This window comes from Larimichthys crocea, chromosome VIII (genome assembly GCF_000972845.2).
Source record: "Larimichthys crocea isolate SSNF chromosome VIII, L_crocea_2.0, whole genome shotgun sequence".
Classification (NCBI taxonomy): Eukaryota; Metazoa; Chordata; class Actinopteri; family Sciaenidae; genus Larimichthys; species Larimichthys crocea.
In genome coordinates this window covers 8,124,552-8,143,397 of record NC_040018.1, presented here as the reverse complement: position 1 = coordinate 8,143,397, position 18,846 = coordinate 8,124,552, and the positions used below count along the sequence as shown (strand labels likewise).

General features: G+C 42.9%; 1 protein-coding gene across 5 annotated transcripts in view; it reads right to left on the bottom strand.

The window, feature by feature from the left end:
• znf536 (zinc finger protein 536) overlaps positions 1 to 18,846 on the bottom strand; it is a 218,659-nt gene that overhangs the window by 125,823 nt on the left and 73,990 nt on the right. For all 5 annotated transcript variants that reach the window (XM_027281278.1, XM_027281277.1, XM_027281280.1 and 2 more), the window contains one exon: positions 12,951 to 13,050. The gene's annotated coding sequence lies outside the window, so the exon portion shown is untranslated. The remainder of the gene's footprint in view (positions 1 to 12,950; positions 13,051 to 18,846) is intronic.

Sequence of the window (18,846 nt, the reverse complement as noted above, 5' to 3'; positions counted from 1 at the left end):
CGTCCCCTGGAATGTCTACAGGGAGTCAGACGTATTAGTGTTAGGATCAGGGTATGTTAAGGTTAAGCTAATTGTTGAGCTTAAAAATAAGTTGTAGGGTAACGGCTTGGAAGTATGGTTTGGTCCACCGCGAGCCTCGAGAACAGCTTCAGTGCTTCTTGTAATAGCTTCTCCAAGTCTCTGAACTCCACTGGAGGGATTAACACCATTCTTCCAAAGGATATTCCCTCATTTGGTCTTTGATGACGGTGTTGGAGAGAGCTGTCAACATGCCCCCCCCCCCCTCCCGGAAGCATGAAAAGCTGAATGTGACGTTTTTTTTTGTTAAAACTTTTACAGTGGCCACATGTCCCTGTTAAAGTTTTACAGATATGTTGGCGTTATCTGGTGGCTGGTGTTTCGGAAAGGGGGCAGAAGAACTGACTGGGTGAGGGTCATCACATGGACCAACAAGCCAATCATCAACAAGTAATCACAGGCAATCGGCGCGGTCTCCGACTGTGACGTTTCTAATTTCAAGAGGCATGTGCCAGAACTACTGTGATAGCACTCTCTCTTTCACACATACACACACACTCTCTCTCTTTCTCTCTCTACTATTCTTTTAAATAATGAAGTCCCGTGTGTGTTATGTCCAAAAGTGGCTGCTAAAGAGTTTCTGTACTGGAGTGCAGGCAGAAAGTTTTTGTAGATATCGGAGAGGTCATTAAACTATTCACGGCTTTCACAGCGAGAATATATTGATAAAAGATCGTGTGCTGCTCATACCAAACGTATGGCACTGTACAAATAGGAAATGAGCAGCGATCAATCAATATCAGTAGCACGGTGCACTCTGTAAACTCTCTTCCCGCTGTCTTACACTCTACTGAAGCTTTTCAACTTCTATTCGAACATGTTTCCCACTTTTTTTCTGTCTGAAGCTGGTGTGTACAGCTAATCCCATAGGCTGCCACTGACCCAGCACCTACTGCAGTGAAAGCACAGTCATATCTGCTTAGCAATCCCCCAGTAATTAAGGAAGGCCCGCACCATGCCTAAACCTCTCCCTGACACAGTGTTGTGTCTGCGCTGCATGGAGACAAGGAGTCATAAGAGGCTTAAGGCTCATGTACCTGCTGCTCCGTGTGTGTGTGTGTGTGTGTGTGTGTGTGTGTGTGTGTGTGTTTCAAGAACAGAGGGACAGAAGATTAAAAAAGTGATCGGAAAAGTAGAATTAACCACCTTTACTGCTTTCTTAATTACTGTGAAGTCCACCTCTGTGTGAGCAGCACTTTAAATACCCTCCAACTCCCAAGAGGCTCCTGAAAATCCAACTTGTAAATGAACGAACACACTCACATACACACACACACACACACACACACACACACACACACAAACACACATTCTTTACACACAATGACCAAAAACTGAACCCGGCACTTGTAAGAAACTGGGCCAAACCATATGTCCTACTGCGTATTTTTGGGATCAGACTTATTCATTTTAATGATAGTGTAAAAAAAAAATCAAAATCTACGACAACAAAAGAAAAAAAAGGGAAATTTGAAGGCAGCAAAAAACATACAGAGCTACGTGACGGAGAGAGAGAGAGAGAGAGAGAGAGAGAGGGTGAAAAAAACACACTAGGAAAGCCTGTGGGGAATACATGTGATAAATCCAGGTCTTAAGGGGAGTTCCAGGCGAGTGAAATAAGGTTGAACCTCAATAGGATCAGAATTTATTTTTTAACGGGGATAAAATGATTTGTTTTTACATAACGGGTTTGTGCGGTTTCCCAGGATGGCAGGAGTTAAAAGAGAAAGAATAGGAGATGGAAAGACATATGTTCTCTGAGAGGGAGAACTGAGAAATGTTAATGCTGAGATAATGGATCTTAGAAAGAGCGAGGGAAGGTGAGAAAGTGGCCTATGTGACGTTCAGCGTTTTTAAGGTAGACAAGGTGAGGCCTGCTGTTGATGGTTAGAACAGCGGGGGAGAGAGTAAAAAAAGAAAGGGGGGAGAAAATGAAAAAGCATCGAAACAAGGTGGAACAAGTTGGGGTACGGGACATGTAGCGCGCTTCCCTTTAAAGAAAGACGACCCAAACAGCTGTTCTGCTTTATTCTCTCTGTACATGTTAAGGCAGCACCCCTCGAAAAAAAGGCGTAATGTGAACCATCATAGCAAAATAGACTCATTAACGTGTTTGGTTGTTTAACAAATTGTATTAATATAACGACGACTAAGCATCAAAATGCTAATGCTAATAAGGCATAATGAAAATCCATTTTAGTTTAGTGTTTAAAGCGCGGAGCGATCTGTGAATCCTTCCTGCTGCTGATGTGCTGAAGTGAAGGTCTGATGTCAGAATGTGGCCCAAACGGCCGCAGCGCAGAACCGTATTCAGAAGATATGGTGTTTGGAAACTCACCACGGGATGCATGGGATTATCAGAAATTTGACAATTGTATTGAATGGTCTATGAAAGATTATTTTGCTAAATGCAAAGTGGAAGGCACGTCAATGCACCATTCCTCGATATGTCAAACTCAGCTGATTAGAGCAGAAGGGCCCATGTAAGAAGATAAAATTAGGAAGTTTGAGACAGACTGAGGAGGAAATGGTGCTGAGGCGAGACAGAGAAAGGGCAGGAACAGGGAACACTGTTGCTACATCATTGGATCCACCAGAACAGCGATCTCTGGAACCCAACAGATGGCAGCTGGTGGTGCAGTTGTAACACGTTCCAAACTATGCAATCCACAAGGTTTTTTTTTTCTTCTTTCTTTTTTTTTTTTGGAAGCAGAGTTAGAGCAAGACAGCGATGCGGTGAATGAACCTATATGTGTGACAATCCATCGTGATTCCAGTCTTTCAACTACAGAGTAAAAGTTCCCTCCTGGCTGGAATGTTTGGGTCAGAATTGTGGTGTGCTTCACAGGGAAGAGAGTTGGCATAGCTGAGTGATCCAACAACAGATCCAACTACACAGAAGGAATGTATATCTCTGCCATGGAAATTAATCTTGGGATAAAAGAGGAGCCAAATCATATGATATCATATTTCTAATAAATGTATTTGGGAGGAAAGCACTGAATCTGAAGGTGCAAATAATAAAACATATAAAGACTTTTGTCTTGTATGTTCCTGTAAGCAAACTTTTGAGGCATTTGTACATTTTATACTACTTTATATTTTATTATATTTTACTTTATACCCACATTCACATGACAGCTGCAGTTCCTTTGCAGATTACAATTTTAGATGCAGATCAATCTAATCATAAGACATGAATAATATTAGGCGCATAGTCAGTACTTCTGACTGTACAAACATTTAACTGTTTATAAAGAGACTACTAAACAAAAAAACCCAAAATATACTCCGTGAACTCCTGATTGAAACTGTGTTTAATTCAGCCGTCTCAAATCTGAAGTCTTTGCCATGTCAGAAAACACAACATAATTGTCTTTTCAGTTGACAAGACCTAAAAATACTCAGACAATAGCTTTGAGATGAGCAGAAAAAAAGAAAAGGAGAGAAAATGTTTTGTCCTTCAGCCATGTTTTCACTTCACTTTCCCACCCCATGCCAGTGACTGCAGAATAAACGGATATGTGAATTAAACCCCATTGTTTTAAAGAGATCTGCTGCTAATTTTAGGCACTGCCCCCCCCCCCCCCAACCCGCATGTGAAAGAACGTGCCAGTTATGTTATGTTTGTGTGTTTTATTTTCTTCCCTTTCCTTTATCCCTCATTGTAATCTGGGGCTACATACATCTCGTGTTGTTTGAACAAGTGTGAGGGTAGTGTATCTATGCATGTGTCAAAGAAGAAAAAAAAAAACACACAAAAAAATACATACACACACATATAGTTCAGCCATGCGATTTTTGCAATTAGAAAAGACACAAAAATAATTATTCTGCAGCGCAGTCAGTCGACATATCCTGAGTCGATGATGCACGGATCACGTGTTTAATAAAAAAGGTTAATCAGTTGTTAATCAGAGGATTAATAACTTGTTATTTTCTTTACAAAACCATTAATATTATGCCATAAATATTTAATGTTGATAGGTCTTTTTTTTTTTCTCTCTTTTCTTTTTTTTGTGGGAGAGACGGCGTGGGGGTGGGGGTGATATGTGCTTGGCGATGCAGGGCAGAGTGAGCAATATCCAGGCATTAATGTGCATTAATCATGCTTTGGTGAAGACAAATAAATTCATTCATGTTTATTAATACAACCTTGGAGAAAACAATACTCTTTACATTATTCACAGAGTTATTAATAAAGGATTTATGAACAGGAGGACCATAGGACAGAGACTGGGGATCAGGGAAGGAAGAAAGGCAGACAGAAAAAGGGAAAGAAATAAGAAAAAGAGAGCAGAGAGAGGGAGGTCAAAGCCCAAAGCCAGGAGCACAAGTTCATTAATTTTTAGGACGGAAAGGGGCACAAACGTTTAGGGAGGGGATGAAGTGTGTGTGTGTGTGTGTGTGTGTGTGTGTGTGTGTGTGTAGTCCACCACTGGAAAGCTGGGGGTTAAACATTTTCTGCCCTCACTCTTTCTCCTTAACAAATTACCCTGCCCGTTTGCTAATCAAAGCAAAACAAATATTGCTTTTCATTCGCTCGATTTGTTTGAATGAACATACAGACATTCCCAAAATACTCATTCCCAGCTCAAATGTAATTAAATTGTGCCTTTAGTGAAAACATGCAGTGGTACTCCAATTAGTTGTGTTTTTGTCGTTGGGTAAAGATGGAGAATGGCAGTGGGTGCGCCCCGGGCACCTCGGGGTCCCAAAATAGTATGTCTTGGTGGGTGGGTGGGCGGGTGGGTGGATTGGGGAAAGTGACGGGGGGGGGGGGGGGCAGTGTTGTTAGACAATGTTTGGGTGCACAAGGCTGACTGCAATGACAGAAAAAAAAAAAGTGTTTGCAGAGTTGCGGAGTGATCGGATGAGATTTTATTTGCGTGGTACTGACGAATGTGTTGGGGGTTGTCGTGACTGTCCTTGGCAGTACAAGTTGCTTGTTTGAGTGCTTAAAGGTCCAGAATGTAGGATTTAGTGGCTCTAGCGGTGACAGACTGCAACCAAGTGAATACCCCTCGCACACTTAGCTTTGACTCCAGCTTTATAAAACTAACATTTACTCAACAATTAGATTAGAAGAGCAAATGCTTCCAACAGCTCAGCGCTGTGACTAAATCCAAATTCCTCTTTTCTTACAGAGCATTGGCCAGTTATTGATATCACTTAAACCCAGCATTTAAGTCATTTTATGGTGCTGTCTTCTGTGCACTTGTTACACCTGTTGTGGTGTGTGCTGAATTCATGTGTATTGCACGTCCATTAGAAATGAGAATTTAGGGTTCATTTCACACTGTCCAAATTCATTTGAAGATATATTTCAAAGCTTAAAAGTAAAAACATATCAATTTGCTCATTTTAAATCTTTGATAATAATGTATTAACTTTAGTGTCTCTAAATTAAGATCTGTGGTTGGTGGTGCACCACCTTTTATTGACTTGTCGCCACTGGATTAAGGTATGATTAGGGTTAGGCAACAAACACATGGTTACAATTACGGTGGTTATGAAAATCCTCATTATAGATAATATTAAGAAACATCTGTGAAGCCCACGGGCCGATTGAGCACCTTGACCTCCACAACCTCACTTTCCACTTAAAAGGGCACAATATTTCTGAACGTTTGTTCGATTCATACATGTATCTATTACCAACATTGACTGTCACAGCAAAATGCCAAAAGGTGATCTTTCAGGACAAGACAATGCAAGCTGTATATGTATATTTTCTAAAAATCACTTTGGCGTTGTAGTGCTAGCTTTCAGAGATGCAACCAAGATATCACATCGACATCAGTCAAACTGAAAAAAATGGAGAATGTGTTATATATGATTCTGTCAATGTTGCGTTAATGCTTCATAGTGAAGATGTGTTTTGCAGTCCATCCATGAATCCATCTTCCAATCATTGTCTTTCTCTCCCTCTCCATCTTAAACGCCTCCTTTTTCTTTTTTCTTCCCTTTGTCTTAAGCTCCAAATTGTGTTTTTATTGAAGGCCTGTATGGATCGCTCGGCAAAATGTCATCCGTCAAGCTGTCGATGAATCCATCCTTTCATTTAATGATCAGCCTACCTGATATGCATTTTACATGGCTCCATATACCTTTAATGGGAATCAATGGAAAGCAAATAATGCTGGAAGCCAGTAAGCTGCATGTCTGACGGACGGATGTGGACGCCGGTTATTTGTCAATACGCACAGCTCTGTTCTTAGCCATGTGGCTTTATACTGTATACGCCTGGATGAATGTGGCTTCAAAAGGTGGCTCAGACAGTGGCTTACATATGAATCTGTACAATCCCGCTGCTACATTCTCCCGCTTGCGTTGTCTTCATAAACTAAGGAAGAGATTGAGTGAAAGAGACAGAAAGAAAGGAGAAGGTGGAAATGATGAAGGCAGAAAGGGAGAAAGACAATTAACGAAAACAGGAGGAAGAAGAGATGGAGAGCACAGGGCTTAAAAAAAAAAAAAGGGATGAAGCGAAGTGGCCAAGAAGGGAGAGGGGAAGGGAGGGTCGGCCATTCGACATGGTTTCAGTTAAATACTGATTTCATCATACGATTGGGAAGGGGGGGGGGGGAGGGGGGGGGGGGGGGGGGGGGGGGGGGGGGGGGGGGGGGGGGGGGGGGGGGGGGGGGGGGGGGGGGGGGGGGGGGGGGGGGGTGGGGGGGTGGCGGAGAGGGGGCTGGTGGCTGTGGTTGTGGCAGCTCTAAAACACATAACTTTTTACGAAGTGAAAATCAAATATTAAAAATGACAGGCCTTATAAGTGTGCTGAGTGAGCTCGGGTCACGGAGGGAGGGAGGCGCGGGCGGCTTGTCAGCTACTATCTGTCAGGGCGAATTAGAAACAATCAGGGCCGAGTGAAAGGGAAGGTGATTGTTATTAAGCGGCGGGGCCCTGCGAGCGAGCGCCCCAGATGTGGCCGTGCATATAAAAGAACAGGAAGCCGGCAGTTTAATTCAGGAAGCTTGCCGAGGCGAGCGAGCAATGCCACAAAGGAGGAGAGGGAGGCGGGTGGGTGCTGAGAGAGAGGAGTGGAGGTGGTGGTGGTGGGAGGGGGGGGGGGACAAAGGATATGAGGGGGTTGGGGCTTCTTGTCACTAATATGCTGGAAGTTACTTTGATAACACATTAGGCCTTTTGTGGAATTGTCAAATGACGCACCTTCCTTTTTTCTTTTTTTTTCCCCCCACTCATCCATCTCTGTCCATCCCGTACGGGGAAGTGGCGGGTCAGCCCATAGAAAGGGCAATGGGAGGAATCACGGGTGCAATCTGGATAAGCCGACTTTAACACACACACACACACACACACACACACAGACACACACGTAGGAGAGTAAGATGGGGGAGAGACAGCCAAGCCCATATATCAATTACAACCTGATATCCTGGGAGGATGATGGGACGCAGAGAGAGAGAAACCCCTGAGAAGATGTGTGTGTGTGTGCATGAGTGTGTGTGAGCGCCCAGTCCCCCTGAACACTTCTTATTTTTTCTTTCTTTCCTTTCATAATCACCTGACAGTCCCTCGATGTCTCTCCCCGAGCTGTCGATGTTTGGTCGACGTACCGTTTTTTTCTCTCCTCTTTTGCGCTTGTGGACAAGAACATTGATAGACATGGACATGACTCGGTTTTGACTCCTATGGTAGTCCTGTTATCTGTCAAATTGCCCCCCCCCCCCTTCCTTACCCCCTTTCTAAAACTCCTTGGAGACAGACATCAACGCCCACAGATTCCTATCAAGGAGAAGGGGAATGAGTGGGGTGCAGTAGTGGGGCAGCGAAGGACAGAGGTTGATGTGTACAATATGTTAGTCGGGGGACGGCGAGGTATTTGAATGATAGGGAGTGACAGTAATCTGCCGAGAGGCTGCAGACTCAAAGGCACATTGGCTACTGTGAGACATACACCGCAACGACTCGCAGCAAGAAAAAAAAAAAAAACGACGTCTCAATTTAACTTTTAATTTGTTGAATGGATATCAAACAAAGTCTGATCACATAATTGGGAAAAATAAAAACACAAGTACTAGATTTACTAGATTATTTGACCACACTATGAGCCAATCACCCCCCCCCCCCCCCCCCCCCTCCCTTTACTTCTGAGATGGAAAGTCAAGTGGATTCATTGCCTCTCAAATAGTTTCACTTAACACCAGTTACGTGAAATCAATGGGAAGTACAGAGGGAAGAAAGAGCAGAAATGAAGGAGGTGGTTAAGAGAGTTTCTTTCATATAGTGCTTTCTGTCTAGGAGCGTGAAGGGCTTTGATTTCTATTTACTTTGTAGTGAGAGATATCGCAAGAAATTATCCCTCCCCTTAAGAATCACTGATCATCCAATAGGTTGAAATAAAGCAGGCTTGTCACATACTCCCTCGCTCCCCCTCTCCCGCTCTCTCTCTCTCTCTCTCTCCCTCTTGTCGTCTTTATTGTGGTGATCAGTCGAACACTCGCCTAACGCAAGCCGTCTCTGGTTTCCACCTCCCAGGTTTTTCTCTCTATTGCCGCTGCTGATGTAGCGGAGGTTATATGGTGTTAAACACAGAGCTGCTAAACGTTCCCCAAGGTAATAACAGTGAGTGTATATACACTACTGTGCTGTATGGTGGCGGGGAAGTTGCTGCCAAGTGTGGAAGCGACAGAGACGGAGAGAAAGAGGCGAGAGGGAGAGGGTGAAAAGTAGGGGAAAAAAAGGAAAGGAAATGGAATAATTAGGAGACAGAGGCGAAAAAGACAGAAATTAAAGGTAGGATTAGAAAAGGTGGAAGGTGAGTAATTTCCAAAGCAGAGGTATAAATAAAGTCAATAAGAAGTGAAACTGATGTGACACTGTTACATGCTGGCTGGTGAGTGAGCACAGGTGCATGCACTATAAACTCAGTTACATGAGTTTAAATCCAGCTTTTAGTCATGTTCATTAACCACTATTTTCACCTCTGTAACAAAGCTTGGATATGCAGCGTACTTAACAGTACCTAATGATGCACGGACACCAAAACAAATGTGGGTGTGAAAACTCATTCTTGACCTTACTGGAAAAAGAAAGTAAGTGTTAAGATACTTTTGTGAAAATATAAATACACCGTACTCGACTATTTTCTGCTTCTTTCACCTTTGTGGCACAAATTTTATTGTATAAGGTTTGGTCAAGTTTAGGTAAGTAAAGCAGCTTTGTGAGGGTTAAGACAAGATTGTGGTCAAGCTTAAACAAAGCAGCGTTGACTGTTGGGATACAAACCACTTCTTGCATGCCATCCAACCTCGCCTCCTTGCTATTTTCATCTAATTCTTCTATTTGTTTCAATTACCTGCATCACCACTGGAGATCACGTTTCAAGAAAACACGAACGTGCGTCGTTTTAAAGTTTGAATAAACATCAAATTATGTCATTTAGCCGGTGAGGACGGCCTCAGAATGCAGCTTGATTGCAAGTCTGGTTTTATAAATCAGGTGCCAGGAAGACTTAAATTCTTTGAGCTCCTGTGGTCTCAACTCTCTCCCTCTGTGTGTGTGTGTGTGTGTGTGTGTGTGTGTGTGTGTGTGTGTGTGTGTGTGTTAATCAGCTAGCTTATTCTCTTCTGTGAAGAGATAAACTAAATTAGATACTGGCTGACATCAACCAAACCATTAACAAACCCGACATTTAACATATTCAAATTAGAACCCGACCAACACTGGATTTTTAGGGCAGGTGTTGATACTGATATCAGGGAATTAAAAAAAATCAAAAATCAATAATACATTGGTCTACCTATATATCAGTCTGGCTCTAATTGAAATATGTAATGACAGTGTAGTTTAGTATGAGTACATATAGTTTTATCATGAACAGATCTACTAATATATCACTGGTGTCAAGTGAATGTTTTCATATTATTTATTTATTTTTTTGATTTAATATCTAGATCAGCATATGGAAGTGATCTATGCAACCTCATGAAGAACCCAGATATATGTTCTTCCATTACGCCATCATTTTCCATCATGTCATAGTTTGTTGTTTTTTTTGTTTGAAGTGAGCTGTGGCAGTTTCACATTCGCAACAATGTACAATCACTTCAATCTGTTCGTTTTCTCTTCATCAACAAGGCGTCAAAGTTTTAAAAGTATGTTTTATTCCTAAGGAATGTAAAGACAGGAAATCAATAATGTAGTCAAAAGTGAAAAAAAGCAGATGATATAGATGCTGTGGGAGGTGGAAATTGTTCCCCTCCCCAATCCAATCGAACCCCCCCCCTCCCCTCCTCTTCTTTTTTTTCTCCAGGAAGCCAAATCCAGGCCATGTCTAAGATTTCACAACGATTAGCGAGGGAGGGATGAGGAGGGATATAGAGATGTACTAGAGCAGCATTAGCCATTAATCACCAAGGAAGGGAGGGAGAGGGAGAGACAGAGAGACGAAGAGAGGGAGTGATAAAGAGAGAGGACTGTCCTAGCATGGCTCAGCATGGGACTTGTACTTTTGCTGTCTGGACCTCCAGGGGTCTTGTGTTTGACTGCTGAACAGTGGCTCAGTGGAGGAGTTTCCTGATCCTGGTCCATTAGAAAAGGAAATATACGACATAAATCCATTTACGATCTAAACCTAACACATTTCTGTGTGTATGGTGTATTTTGCAAGCGGAATTGCATTTAATCATGTTTATAATTGAACAGAATGTAAAGTTTACATTGCTGAGTATTTTGTCTGTAATGACAGCTGGCGTTTAAGTTTCTAATCTGGATGGATGACAATACTGGATCTTGCTACTCTACATCTACAGTATTTCTTTTTTGTCTCTCATCAACATGCAACTCAACTGTTCTGTACATCTTGTTTTTTTTCCAAAGCTCATTTTCAAAGAGAGCCAAAATGGATCCAAATCTCATACTTTAAATTCAGACTCTCAGCTCCCCCCATGTACGACCACCTGTTATCAAGTGACTGAATTGCATACTTACTGTTGGTCACATGATAAGTGAGCAACTCCATCCACTGAGGAAGGCCATAAAATGTGTCTGAAAGCTTTGGGAAGACAACATCTAGTAAGGACCAGTGTGTATGATTTAGTGGAATCTAGCGGTGTAGCTGATTGCAAGCCCCTGGCCTCACCCTGTCCTTTCTAGCCTTAAGGTGAAACTATGGTGGCCCTGAAACTTAGGAAAACTATAAACGTTATGTATCTAGGGGCCAGTGTTGGCCAGTTTGTCTGTCCTGGGCTGATGCCGAATGATGGAGGTTCAACAAAGACATATGTAGATGAAAAAGTTTTTTAGAAGCTTTTAAAACTAAATAAATATTAAAATATATGAAAAGAAAAACTATTTTGAGTAAACACACTACATACTATAAACACACTATATAATCAGCTTATATATAACATAATATTGTTATTGTAACAGATATTAGACTGCGGAAAACAGTACCACTTTTATCCACAGGGGTCGCCAGAATCAACACAAACTCAGAGTTCCTTATCGTTGCATTAAGTACCGATTTCACAAAACAGTGAAAGGTGTGGAGTGCAGTAAAAGCGGGCGATACAGGTTGTGTCAACTTTTCAACACGTATGTCATCCTGGCTATCGGGCTGTTTGCACTTAGACTAACCTACGAGCTAGACCTTCATAAAAGGGAAGAACTTGTTCCACTTGTGTCGAGTGTGATCATTACAAGCAGCCCTGTCATATTCGACTGAGAAGCAGGCAAAAAAGGTGTAGTCAAACCCCCCCCCCACACACACACACACACCCAGACTCATCACTGTGGTGGGAGGCAAGGTGAAACAGGGTGACCATAAAACCAGAATGGCCGTCACTTAGTGTTCCCTGCACCCCCCCACCCTTTTCTATCTCCACCACCCCTCCTTCCGCTCCCTACACCCATTCCTCTCGTCTTATTTTTTTTATTTTTTTTCTGTACTATGAATAAATTTAGTCTGTCCCGGACATGAAAATGTCAAATACCTAAAATACACCTAGGCTAAATAGCATATTAATTTTTAATGCCTGCTCATCCTATGCTGCTATTCTCATATCAGGCCTGTCTGCCAACAGCTGTTGCTGGCTCTCTGGCTGGGAATTTATCGTCCATCTAGCTAAAGGAGGGGAGAGAGGGAGAGAATAAAAAAAAAGAGATGGGAGACATTGTTCGGAAGACAAGGAAAAGGGGAGGGACAGATCTGTGTTTTCATGGATCCCTACCTTGCATGTATATCACCTACACCTCACAACTTTTTTACTTTGATATACGAGTGGGATTCAATTACACTAATGCCAAACATAAATTGTTCAAGATTTCTTTCTTTTTTCCCCCCTCCGCGCTGTGTTATAGCTCGAGCCTCCTCATACATAAAAGAGAAATAAGGAGCAGAGTGGTGACATTGACGCTGGAGGTAGTGACATTGGGGAGAGCGGCAGAGGGAGACGAGATGCACTGAAGCAGCGTGCCAGTGTGGGTGTTGAATGCCACCCATGTGCGTTTTTAGGTGGCATGTGGTGGATGATTATCATAGATTATCACAATCCAGATTGTTACAAGTTCTGTCTGCGCACATAGCAGCAGTGTACTGTAGCTGTGTGACTGTCTGTGTGTGTGTGCGCGTGTGTGTGTGTGTGTGTGTTTTGGTTTAAGACAGAGTGCCTTTGGGGATAAGACTAAATGGTGAGTGAATGACGAACAGTTGGAGTGTGTGAGCGTATGCGTGCATTTATGTGTGTGTCTGCGTGTGCCTTGTTCTTTTATCATTATAGTGTGGGAAGAAAATATCGTACAGGGTTTGGAAAAGTGGGAAAAATCTTCCAAGTTTTAATGTTTTACTACGAGCTAAGGTATGAGGTTTGTGTGCATGTGCATGTGTGTGTGTGTCAGCTTACCTTAACACTCCAACTGCATACTGGAGTGCAACCTGTCTGTTAGGATCAAGTGGCGTCTCACTGTCACTCCTGACTGACTAGTGTTTGCTGGAATGGCCACCTAGAGAGAGAAACAAGAGGAAGGGGGAAGATTAGAAGAGGAGGTGATAATGAAATATAGTCTAGAGGAGGCGAGGAGGAAGATGGACAGGGGATACTGCATGAAGAGGAAGACAGTGATGGGTGGAAAGAGGAAGAAAGAAGATGAGTGGGGGGGGTCGATGTCAAGATGAAAATCTAACAAATTCAGCGAGCGACGCTGCAGAGGTCAAGGGAACGCAGCCGAAAAAGGTTAAAGATGAAATCAAAGCCAGCGCGCTGCGGTGCCCGGAGGCACAGCTGAAAATCTATCCCTCCAGGGCAAGGCCACCGCTGACGCGAGGCAGACAAGAAGCTAAATACTGCACGCCACTCGGGGATCTTTCATTTTCAACCGATCAATAAGGGCTTATATTTATCAGGGCCTCCGAGCAGCTGCCACGTCTGACAACCTCCACTTCATTTTTGCACTCCTCCTCTGCTCTTTTTTTTTCTTCTTTCTCCCGTCCTGCTCCTCCTCTTCTTTTCCTCCTCCTCCTCCTCCTCCTCCTCCTCTTCACCACCCTCGCACGCTAAATTGAGACCCATCGACCATGAAAAGGGGCAGAGACCCTGGATTGCCATTAACCCCCCTCGTGTCACTAGACTGTCTAACACAGACACGCACACAAACACACACACAGGCACACAAAATGCCCTGGAGATACAATTCTGCTAAAGGTCTGTCTCCCCCTGCTTTAAAGAAACATGCCTTATCATTATGGCCTTGGCACAGACACCAGCACCTCTTCATGTCTTTTGTTTCTCAAGCTGCCCATGCCACCCAAGACACACACGTCTCGCACACACACATGCACAGAGACACCCTGCCACCACTCGATTTCACTTCTGATTTCTACATTTTGCACATCTCTTTTGCTCGACAAATTTATTTCAAATAGCAAAAATCTCAAATCCCAAATTACTACTATAAATCTGAGGAGCATTATGATAAGCGGAAGATTGGGTTTAGGGGTCTGAGTTAAAATAACTGGCTGTCTAATCATCTGCACAACAATATTTGCTGTGAGGCATTCTAAATAGATTATCGCTAGTCCATCTGTGTCATCATTGATTTATAAGGCATTAAGCTGCTTGGGGAAGAGAGAGGGCCTTGCCTTCTCTGCTGTTAAAGGGGCTTCTTGTCGAAATCAGGGGCACGGCAATGGAACAACTGTGGCACTCATCTAACCTCCCCTTTAATCGTCAGGCAAGAGGAAGTGAAAATAGGACGGGCGTATCTGTTTTTTCTTTTTTTTTTCGAAAAGGGAAGTATGAATCCAAATTTTCTGCATCTCTTTTTGTCTGGCGATACAAAGAGAATGGGAGGAGGGGAGGAAGTACAGGAAAAAAAAATACAGAGAGAGAGAGAGAGAGAGAGAGAAACAAATAGCACACACAAACACACATGCACATACACACATGCAGAAAAAAAAAACAAAAAAAAAACAAGGGACATCATTAACATATGAATGCCATATGCAAATGGTAGGGAGAGAGCAGATGTTGTTGCATTTAATTGACCTATATGTGAATTGCATCCAAACCTTTCAGTGTGTTTTCTGGGCCCACTGAGTACAGTTTTGACTGGCTTTCTAGTACCACTCAACATATGAGCAGGGAGCACAGCCATTTTAGCAGTGTTTAAACATAAAGAGGGACATGACTAAAGATAGAATAGAATAGAATAGAATAGAATAGAATAGAATAGAAATAGAATAGAATAGAATAGAATAGAATAGAATAGAATAGAATAGAATTGTAGGGAGTTGAAAAAAAAATCATTCAACCCCATTGTTTGTTCACGCTTCTTTTTCTGCTATGCTTTACTGATGGCATCTCTACCAAACCTGACTGTATGCTGCTCACTAACAGGTGGTGATGGAAAGTAAGTACTACATATATACTGTATACTGTAATCAAGTACAACGTGGAGGAGGTGCTCCGCTATATTTAATACATGACAGTTAGAGTTACTAGTGCCCGTTCATAGATTCATATTCTGCATACAAATTGTGCGATCAGCTGTAAAAAAAATATGGATATTGTTATAGGCTAAACCAAAATGTCAGTCCTGGAGGATTAGGTGACACCTGTGGTTGCTTGTGGTAACCACAGCAGTGTGTTTTCTTACTAATACAGCTCTCAGCAAGCTGTCTCCTAATAATTATGTGATTTTAGGCTTGAAGTCAGGCAAGATTGTGTGGTTAAACATTGAAAAGGCAAAAAATGTTCTTAAAAACGTGTTGGTGTTAACAACGCTTGATAATATTTAAACAGAAAACACACAGAAAACAAATTGAAGTGTTTTGCCTGAACACACCCATCGGTCGCGGATGGTGGATATTTACCTGGGTGGAGGCTAAAGGTGCTGACACAATGTGTCCCCTTTGTGTTAATAACACAAATATCAGACCTAATTTAATACATTATTTCTTCAGTCCCATGGTGGAATATCAAAATGTGTTCATTTCAAATGTCTCATTTGATTTATCAAGCTTGTTGGCTCTGTATGTGCACTGCACCAGCGGACGTCACCGGCAACAATGAAAAATATTATATTTACAGTAGAATGTAAATACATTGGTTACTTCTGGGAAAATACTGAATAGTATCAAAAACCTGGTCTGATAACATGAACATGTTCAGGTTAAGAGTCTCTGTCTTCTGTTGGACCAGTATAATAGAGTATATTTCCATGTAGCATTGTTGATTGGTACTCCACTTTCCTGCTTGGGCCGAAGACCAGATGGAAGTGATTTTAAAAGTCTCTTCATACTTTACTACAAAGCCGCTGTGAAGCCTCACGACTACATTTTATTCAGCAGGTAGAAGCAGGAGAGGAGAAAAAGTCACGCATTTTACACTGCGATGTTTGCATGGGTGAGCCATGAAAAACACAGATGCTATTTTCATCTGGGCCTCTGCTTTTTTTTTTTTTTTTATTCTTCTCTTTCCCTTTTCTCTCCCTCTCTCTTTTATTCTCTCTTCTCTATCCCTCTATCCACCCCCCCCCCCCCCCCCCCCAACCTTGGGAATGTCATTAAATTGTATTAAATAGCCTTTTGTCCAGGGGGCAAGGACCACCCGATATATGATAATACATTAAGGCCCCAGTGTAGCAGCCACTGAGCCGAGACCATCTTAAGAACAAGCATGGTGTGTGCCATTGTACGTGTGCGTGCGCGAACGTGCGCGCGTGTGCTAAAGAAGTGCATGGCAATGCGGAGAGAGAAAATAAGATGGAGAGAGGAGGATCAGGCAAGTTGGGGTTAGAGGAATAGAAAGAGTGAGATATAGAGAAAGAGAAGGCGAAGGGAGGGAGAGAACAAGGTGGCGTGGCGTGGCTGCCTGCCTGCGCATGTGGCTCCCTAACAACTGTGACACATACTAATAGAAACATACCTAATAAATTACGAGCTTTCAGGGTCTGGCAAGCTGACATTTTCTCTGTGCACGGGACAATTTCATATCTGCGGCTGCAAAGTCGAGGGGCTGCTGGACCAAATTGCATCACACAGAGATGCCAGAGGATTAGCATAAAAATTAACACTTAAATTTCAGCTTATTGTCAACCCCACTCCTGCACCGGCTGCCTCACAACAATCAATTCCTCTTAGAAATCTGATTAGATTCCATGACGCTTATTATCCCAGTCATGTCTGCCTGCCCCCTTCACTTCCACCGCCACTACTCACACACACACACCATTGGCATAGTCAGAGCACTGGCTGCCATGACTGCCCAGACCATTTGTTTAAATGGAATTAAGGAGGAAATAAATCTATAGGTGTGGCATTTCTTGTGACAGATGATGCCTCATCCTCTCTCCGGGTGTTTGTCTTTGTGATTCTGTGTCTTGAATTCCATTCCGACATGTTGATTATTGTATCTTCTGCAAGTGACGTTCATTCAAACTCTCTCCGAATTGCTTTGTTGCAGCGATGGCTGGTGGTCAACCACAAAATATGAGCGCTTATTATTCACCTTTTTTTTCCAGTAAGAATGAGCATTACATTCAAGCATTTAGATTACGATCTCACTGATTTGCCTCAGTCTTAGTTCTAATGAAATGCCACCATGGTTTTATTTTTCTCTTTACCCCCCACTCCCCTCCCCACTTCAAAACGAACTTCATCGCATCTCATCTATCCTCAAGTACACAGCCGTCACAAATGCTTTATGTTTACAGCAGAAAGCTGGAATGATGCAAAGGAAAAAAAAAAAAAAATCTCGTTTTGAGATCTCATGAGGCTGTCGCAATGAAATATTTGTCAATAACGCTTTCTGTTGAAGCACATTGCACAAGTATGTACTAAAAGCACAGCGCACGTTGGGTGGCTTTGGTAAGACTCTTGATTGTTTAGACAAATGGCATTTCATCGCATCCAGATGTCTTTAAGCTGTGCTCAACCACCATCTCCGCTTTCCAAGGCGCAGGCTGAATGTATACAAATATCTCTTCATAACTGCATTCCTCATCTGGGCCTGCAAGCGTCACGGCGCTCGTCACAGAGCTTGGATGACAGCCCGCGGTGCGGAGAGTTAACATTTGATATTTAGATTTTTGAGGTAATCCTCACAGGGGCTGAATCTTTCTCTGGAATGGGGGGCTTGATTAGTTTAGCTCAGTTGGACTTCACCCTTGCCAACGAACAGCAACAACAAAAATCAGACTCTTTTTTTTTTTTGAAGGGGTTAAAATCAGATATGGAGCTGCAGCAGGGCAAAAAAACAAAAAACAAACACATTTCCAATCTGAATTTTTTTTTTTATTTTAAACTCAGCACACAAGCGACGGGGAATAAGGTGCACCCTGGCCGGGACAGGCGTTATAACATAACACTGGTACAAAGGGTCCCGAATAAAGACACCCACAGGGTTGAGAGAGGGAGAGAAGAGAGAGGGAGAAGGAACAAATCGTCTGATGTTCTAAGTGGATAACAACAGCTCCTGCTATGCAGCAGCGGAGGCGCAGAATAATTTAAACCAGCTACCCGGCTACCCCACCCCTCCCTCACCCCCCCGGCCACCCCTCTATTCTTATGTTAACACGGCTAAAGAGGAGTGGGCCACCCAGCAGCAGAGAGCAGAAACTTAAGTCCACGCTTCAGGAAAAATAATCCATCTCTCGGCCTCTCTCTTTGCGAAGTAACTTTACTCACTTACACACACACACACACACACACACACACATACATACCGCTTGGTAAGGGGAAAGGCTGAAACAGATACAGAGGGGAGAGCACCAGTACATTTACTGTGCCTTTAAAGCATATTACTTTTCAGACAAGAGTTTGAAGAATAATAAACCGGGTGCTTAACTGGGCTATTTTCTCTTTCAGTTAACGCCACGCAACGGCAAGGCGGGGGCGAGAAGAATTCATAAGTCTTTAAATGCAGAGTAAACACTGCTTTCTTTGTTGATTGTAGAGCTCTGTTGTGTTTTTTTGCATATCGTGCCCCCCCCCCCGACACTCCCTCCTTCCCTTCTCTCTCTTTCTTTCTTTGTCTGTCTATCTCTCTTTCTCAATCTCCAACCAGAAGGGCTGCTGTTGTGTTTGGTCTCCAAACAGCACATCTGAGGTACACACCTCGCTGACATTTTATAGGTTCAAATCCCCAAGAATGGGAGAGGGGAGGGAGTCATATTTTATACCGGCGGTTTATTTTAACGGGCGCTTGTAATTAACGCAGCATGTCCTCTATCTCCCAGCCATCTATGCCAAGGCCTTTATTTAAACAACTTTATTGTGAAATGTTTGCGTTCTCAGCGTTC